This window comes from Penaeus vannamei, chromosome 31 (genome assembly GCF_042767895.1).
Source record: "Penaeus vannamei isolate JL-2024 chromosome 31, ASM4276789v1, whole genome shotgun sequence".
NCBI lineage: Eukaryota > Metazoa > Arthropoda > Malacostraca > Decapoda > Penaeidae > Penaeus > Penaeus vannamei.
Window position 1 is genome coordinate 30,322,884 of NC_091579.1, and position 7,500 is coordinate 30,330,383.

The window sequence follows — 7,500 nt, forward strand, 5'->3', positions numbered from 1 at the left end:
TTTATCTGTTCATTTTTTTTTCTCTCTCTCTCTCTTATCTATCGTCTTTCCCTTTTCGTCTCCTCCCCCCCCCTTTTCCCTCATTCATTCGGTTTGCTTGCTGCTTTCACTTGACCATCTGCTTTCAAGATGCACATCTCTTTACCTTTTATGGGCTGCCCTTCCATGCTTTTTGCCTGTTTACCTGTCACAATACCGGCACATCTGCCCTGGGATGCTGACGAGGGTCGTGTCCCTCCCTCCTCCCCTTACTTCTCCCTTTCCCGCACCTATTTCCCTCCCCTCTCCCTCCCTCCCTCCCTTCTACGGTTCATTTACGTATTCTCTCCCACCTCTCTCTCTCTCTCTCTCTTCCTCCTTTCACCTCCCTATTCAATCTCTCTCTCTCTCTCTCTCTCTCTCTCTTCCCCTTCCTTTCACCCCCAATTCAATCTCTCTCTCTCTCTCTCTCTCTCTCTCTCCTCTCCTCTCCTCTCTCTCTCTCTCTCTCTTTCTCTCACTCTCTCTCTCTTTCTCTTTCCCCTTCCTTTCTATTCAAGCGTTTCGTCTTCATGTCCCCTTTCGTGCTGTCAGTCGTGGCTCCTCTTTCCTCCATCCTAATAGAGCCATAGAGCCTACGATCGCCGCTGTCATCACGGCAACCTGACCTTTCGCTGCGCTCGACGTTCTATTAGCATGGATATTGGAAACACTCGACGACTACATCGCTAGTTCCTTCGTCTGAGTGACATTGTTTTGGCGTCTCTGCGATGTTCATACCTTAAGGTGTCCCCCTCAGGTTTCCTTCTGTTTTCGTTTATTGGAGATTTTTATACCTTAAACTTTACCTATACTCACTTTTCCTTTTATTTTAGTTTATTGCAAATATTTATACCTTGAACTTGACTTAAACTCACTTTTCCTTTTAGTTTATAGCACATTTTTCTTCTTTTTTGCGCTGGTTTATATGCTTAATGTTTCTATGTGTTTAACTAAACACAGGACGACCAACCGTACGACATTTATACCTTAAACTATCCCTCACTTTTCCTTATATTTTAATTTATTGCATTTTTTGCGCTGGTTTATATGTTTAAGGTTTATCTGCGTTTACCCAAGCACAGAACGACATTTATACCTTAAACTGTCCCTTACTTTTCCTTGTATATTAGTTCATTGCATATTTTGCGCTGGTTTATATGCTTAATGTTTATCTGTGTTCAATCAAGCACAGAACGACCAGCTGATCTCCACAAACCCGAAACCAAAGTGTATTCGTCTCCTGACTGACACACTCACACGACCCTGTTAGCATATCAGGCGCTCTCGATCAGCCAACAGAACTGTCGATGTCGTGCTCCCTGCCACCATCCAGTATTTCTTGTCACTCTGCCAGTCCCCTCCCTTGTCTGTGCTTCTCTCTGTTAATCTCCTTTGCTCGTCTCCCTTTTTTGGGTCTTTTTGGGGTTGGTTTCCTCGACTTGTCACCCTCCCTGTTAACTTTCCTGTCTCTTTTCCTTCCCGTTAATCTTCTGTCTAGTCTCCCTGTCTGTATATCTCCCTGTGTATCTCCCCGCCAGTCTCTCCCTCCCTGTCTCTATTCTTCCCTGTTAACTTCCCTGCCTCTTTTCCATCCCTTTTGTATTTCTCCCTTTTAATCTTGTCTCCAGTCTCCCTTCCTGTATGCATCTCTCCCAACTAATTTCCCTGTCAGTCTCTCCCTCCCTGTCTGTGTTTCTCCCTGTTTATCTCTCCCTCCCTGTATGCATTTCTCCCTGTTAATCCTCTCTTCATTCTCCCTCCCTGCCTGCATTTCTCCCTATCTATCTCCCTGCCAGTCTCTCCATCCCTGTCCTTGTTCCTCCCTGTTTACCTCCCCGCTAGCCTCACTGTATGCATTTCTCCCTGCTAATCTCCCCGCCAGTCTCCCTCCCTGCCTGTATTTCTCCCTGTTTATCTCTCCGCCAATCTCCCTCCCTGTATGCATTTCTCCCTGCTAAATCTCCCCGACAGTCTCTCTCCCTCCCCGCTTGTGTTCCTCCATACTAATATCTCCACCATCCCTCCCTATATGCATTTCTTCCTCCTAATCTCCCTGCCCGTCTCTATCTCCCTGTCTGTCTTCCTCCCTGTCTGCTTCCCCACCAGTCTCCCTGTCTGTATATCTCCCTGTTTATCTCTCCCTTCCTGTCTGTGTTCCTCCATACTCATATCTCCTCCACTCTCCCTCCCTTTATGCATTTCTCCCTCCTGCTCTCCCCTACCAGTCTCTCTCCCTCCCTCCTGCTCTCCCCCGCCAGTCTCTCCCCCTCCCTCCTGCTCTCCCCCCCCAGTCCCTCCCTCCCCCCCCCCCTTCCTGTGTCTCCTCCTCCCTGCTCTCCCCCGCCAGTCTCTTCCCCTCCCCTCCCTCCCTCTTTTCCTGTGTCTCCTTCCTCCCTGCTCTCCTCTCAAGCCAGTCTTCTCTCCCTCCCTCCCTTCCTGTGTCTCCTCCTTCCCTGCTCTCCCCCGCCAGTCTTCTCTCCCTCCCTCCCTTCCTGTGTCTCCTCCTCCCTGCTCTCCCCCGCCAGTCTCTCTCCCTCCCTCCCTTCCTGTGTCTCCTCCTCCCTGCTCTCCCCCGCCAGTCTCTCTCCCTCCCTCCCTTCCTGTGTCTCCTCCTCCCTCGGTGCTTGCCATGTTACTTTCCGGCCACTGGTCTCCTCGCCTTCCTTAATTCCTGACCTTCGTATTCCTCCTACATGATCCTCGGTTCCTCCGTCAGACTTGATGGATGGGAGAGGTGGGAGAGAGGGAGAGGAGAGGAGAGGGGAGAGGAGAGGAGAGAGGGGAGAGGGGAAAGGGGAGAGTGGGGAGAGGAGAGAGGGGAGAGGGGAAAGAGGAAAGGGGAGAGTGGGGAGAGAGGAGAGAGGGAAAAGGGGAGAGTGGGGAGAGGAGAGAGGGGAGAGGGGAGAGGGGACAGGGAAGAGCGGAGAGAAGGAAGGGGAGAGGGAAGAGGGGAGAGGGGAGAGGGTAGAAGAGGGGAGAGAGGGAAGAGGGAAGAGGGGAGAGGGGAAAGGGGAGAGTGGGGGAGAGGGGAGAGGGGAAGGGAGAGAGGAGAGGGGAGAGGGAAGAGGGGAGAGAGGGAAGAGGGAAGAGGGGAGAGGGGAGAAGAAAGAGGAAAGGGGAGAGGGGAGTGACGAGAGGTAAGAGGGAAAAGGAGAGAGAGGAGAGGCAGAGGAGTATTTTTCTGTTTGTTCCATATCTACCTGTTTGTCTGCCTATCTATCGATCTGTCTATCTATTTGTATATCTGTGTGTTTATGGATGTATCTCCCTGCCTGTCTATCTGTCTCTCCCTCTCCCTCCTTCCTACCGCTCTCTCCTTCCTTGCTCTCCCTCCCTCCTTCCTCTCCTTCTCCCTCCTTTCTCTCTCTCTTCCTCCTTCTCCCTCCTTTCTCTTTTTCTAACTTTCCTTCTCCCTCCTTCCCTCCCTCTTTCCTTTCTCTCCCTCCCCCCCCCACCTTCCTGCTTTCCTCAACCCCCCCCCGCACCTTCCTGATTTCCTCACCTCCCCACCTTCCTGCTTTCTCATCCCCCACCCCACCCCACCCCACCTTCCTACTTTCCTCCCCCACCCCCCCACCCAACCTTCCTACTTTCCTCACCCCCACCCCACCCCACCTTCCTACTTTCCTCACCCCCCCACCCCACCCTACTTTCCTGCTTTCTCACCCCCCACCCCCCCCTCCACTCGTCAGTCTTGGCAGTCTTTCCAGCCTGTCTAAGCATAAATCACCTTAACGATAGCTATGTGCGAACACGTGAAAGCAGAGAAGTACATCGGGCTATATCTCTGTAGGAATCTGAAGGAGGAGGGGGCGCAGGGGGGGGGAGAGAGAAGAGAGAGAGAGAGAGAGAGAGAGAGAGAGAGAGAGAGAGAGAGAGAGAGAGAGAGAGAGAGAGAGAGAGAGAGAGAGAGAGAGAGAGAGAGAGAGAGAGAGGCGGACAGATGGGCAGACAAACAGAAGAAATATAAATAGAGATAGAGATAGGCATAGAGGTAGAGGTAAATAGACTGAGAGAGAGAGAGAGAGAGAGAGAGAGAGAGGGAGAGGGAGAGAGGCGTACAGAGAGAGAGAGAGAGAGAGAGAGAGAGAGAGAGAGAGAGAGAGAGAGACAGAGACAGAGACAGAGACAGAGACAGAGACAGACAGACAGACAGACAGACAGATAGATAGAGAGAGAGAGAGAGGAAAACCCAGCAGGCAAAAGCCGCCATTCACAGGATGAGTTGAAAAAGAAGAAGAAAAAAAAGTCTGGCAAAAAACCGAAATGGCATAAATAGTTTTATAACTAACTTTTAAATTACTTTACGTTTTACCACAAGTTATAAGCTTAATGTGGCGTGTTGGCGTTGCTTTCTCAGCCATTATCGGGATATGATCAATAACCCAAAACATAGAAAAGGGAAATAATAATAATAATAATAATAATAATAATAATAATAATAATAATAATAATAATAATAATAATAGTAATAATAATAAGATAGAATAAAATAAAAAGTAAAAAAAAAAATAAATACATGACATAAACGAATATAAACGTTTCTGTATATTTATGTGCCTGTCTATCGTATTAAAAAGCAAACGTTTATTATTTATATAAAGAGGCAACGTTCTCTGATTAACTCTCTTTTTGTAATATTAAACGATAAAGACTAGAGTAATTAAGACAGAGAGAGATGGGAAAAGGAGAAAGAGAAAGAAGAGGAGAGGAGGCGAAAGAGGATTAGAGGGAAAGGGAGAGAGAAGGGGGGAAGGATGAGAGAGAGAAGGACACACACATACGCACAGGAGGGGGGGGGGGGTAGAGTGAGAGGAAGAGAGAGAGAGCGAGAGAGCGAGAGAGCGAACGAGAGAGAGAGAGAGAGAGAGAGAGAGAGAGAGAGCGAGAGAGAGAGAGAGAGAGAGAGTGGATAATTGGGTTGATTATTACTGTGGAGAAAAAAAATCTGTTGATTCAGGTCTTCATATAGAGATGCTATTATCTCCCTTGTTATTATCTTATCTCTATCTTTTGATCTATAAATTTATTAATTTTCTTTTTCGCCTTCTGCTTGTCTTGCTGTCTGTCTGTCTGTCTGTGTGATTTCCTGCGTGTCTGTTTGTCTGTCTCTTTGTCTGCTGATGCCATGATTGTATCTATTGATTTTTTTTAGTATTTTACTTGTTGTTTACATGTAATTTTACTTAAAGGCGGATGGGCATATATGCGATCTGTCTTTTTTTTGGTTACATTTTATTTTTCATTTTGGTTTTGTCCTTTTTTATTTGTTACATTTTTTATTTTTTTTATTTTTTGGTTTTGGAATATAACAAGATTTGATGCTTCTTTCACATGGAGATGATCCTGTTTCCCGTTTGTAAATCCTCTGTTTCAAGTACCTCCTTCCCCCCCCCCCCATCCACCGCTTTCTTCCAACCCCTTCCCCATATCCCCTATTCCACCCACTACCCCTCTATCCCTTCCCCCACCCCTCTATTCCCTACCCTACCCTTCTACCCCCTCTCCCCCAATCCCCACTCCTCAACCCTTCCCCCTCCCTTCCCTCTCTCCCCCCTTCACCTCCCTCTACCCTCTCCCCTTCTCCCACCCCTTCCCCACCCCATCCCTTAACCCCTTCTCCCACCCCCTCTCCCACCCCCACCCCAACCCCTCACCCCCACCCCCCTCGAAGACGCCTCCCCGCCCGCGATATTCCACGCGTAATTCCTCTGGGGGGGGCGATCGCTTAAAATCCTAAATCTTGGGACGTCCCGGCTTCGCTAATTATCCCCGGGCGCGAATTACTTCCCCCGCGCGAAAATATTAGTCGATAAACTGGCCGTTGTTTGGGGGGAGGGAGGAGGAAGGAGGAAGGAGGAAGGAGGGATAGAGGAGGAGGAGGGGGAGGAGATGGGGGGGAGGGAGAGAAGGAGGAGGGGGGAGGGAGAGGGGTAGGAGGGAGAGGGGGAGGAAGAGGAAGAGGGGGAGAAGGAGGGAGAGGGGGAGGGAGAGGGGGAAGGAGGAAGAGGGAGAGAAGGAGGAGGGAGAGGGGGAGGGAGGGAAGGAGGAAGAGGGAGAGGGGGAGGAGGGAGAGGAGGAAGAGGAGGAGAGGGGGAGGGATAAAGAGGAAAGGGAGAGGAGGAGGAGGAAGAGGAAAGGGGGAGGAGGAAGAGGAGGAGGATGGAGGAGGAGGTGGTGGAGGAGGTGGAGGAGGAGGGAGAAGAGGAGGTGGTGGAGGTAGTGGAAGAGGAAGAGGAGGAGGAAGGAGGAGGAGGAGGATGAAAATGAAGAAGAGGAACAGGAGGAGAAGGAGGAAGAGGAGACAGAGGAGCATGAGGAAAAGAAGAAAATGAAAGTGAAAGAAAGAGAAAAAAAGGGAAATGGAGGAAAATAAAAATAAAAAACGAAAGGTGATAAAGGAATAAAGAGAATTTTTCTTGTCGACAAAAAAGCCATCTTGATTATAAAACACAAAACGTAAAATGCCGTAAAAAAATACCCTCCTTCAAAAAATTAGAAGAAAAAAGGAAGAAAGGAAGAAGAAAAAATGAAGAAAGAAAGAAAGAAAGAAGAAAGAAAGAAAGAAAGAAGAAAAATAAGAAAATAATAATAACGAAAAGAAAAAGAAAGAAAAACAAGAAGAAGAAGAAGAAAAGAAAAGAAAGAAAAACAAGAAGAAGAAGAAGAAAAGAAAACAAAGAGCAATAAAGAAGAAAACATAAACGAAGAATAATAAAAAACAAGGAAAAGGAAAAGAAAAAGGAATGATTATAAAAAATATGATTATATTATATTTTTATTATAGAAAATTATAATCATAGAAAACATTATAGAAACAAAAATATAGAAAACAAAAATGGCGTCCTGGTAGCGAGTCTAAATTGTTGATCGCAAGTCACGTGGATCGCGTATCGAAGCCTCAATCAGTTCGTTCGGATCCCGGATTAAGAACGAAGCCGGATGAACGAATCATAGTTCGGAACGCTTCGGAAAGGGTGGAAGGGAGGGAAGGAGGGAGGGAAGGAAGGGAGGGAAGGAGGGTGGGTGGGAAGGAGGGAAGGGAGGGAGGGAAGGGAAGAGAGGGAGGGAAGGAGGGAGGGAAGAGGGTGGAAGGGAGGGAGGGAGGGTGGAAGGGAGGGAAGGGAAGGAAGGTGGGAGGGAGGGAAGGTGGGAGGGTGGGAAGGAGGGAGGGAGAGAAAGAAGGAAAGAAGTGTGGGAGGGGAAAGAAAGGAGGGTGGGAGGGAAGAAGGGAAGGAGGGAGGGTGGAAAGGAGGGAGGGGAGGGAGGGAAGGAAAGAAGTGTGGGAGGGGAAAAAAAGGAGGGTGGGAGGGAAGGAGGGAGGGGAAAAGGGTGGAAGGGAGGGAGGGAGGGAAAGAGGGTGGGAGGGAAGAACGGAGGGAAGGGGTTGGAAGGGAAGGAGGGTGGAAGGGATGGGAAGAGAGAGGGGAAGAGGGAGGGAGGAAAGGAGGGTGAGGGATGGGAAGAGGGAGGGAGGAA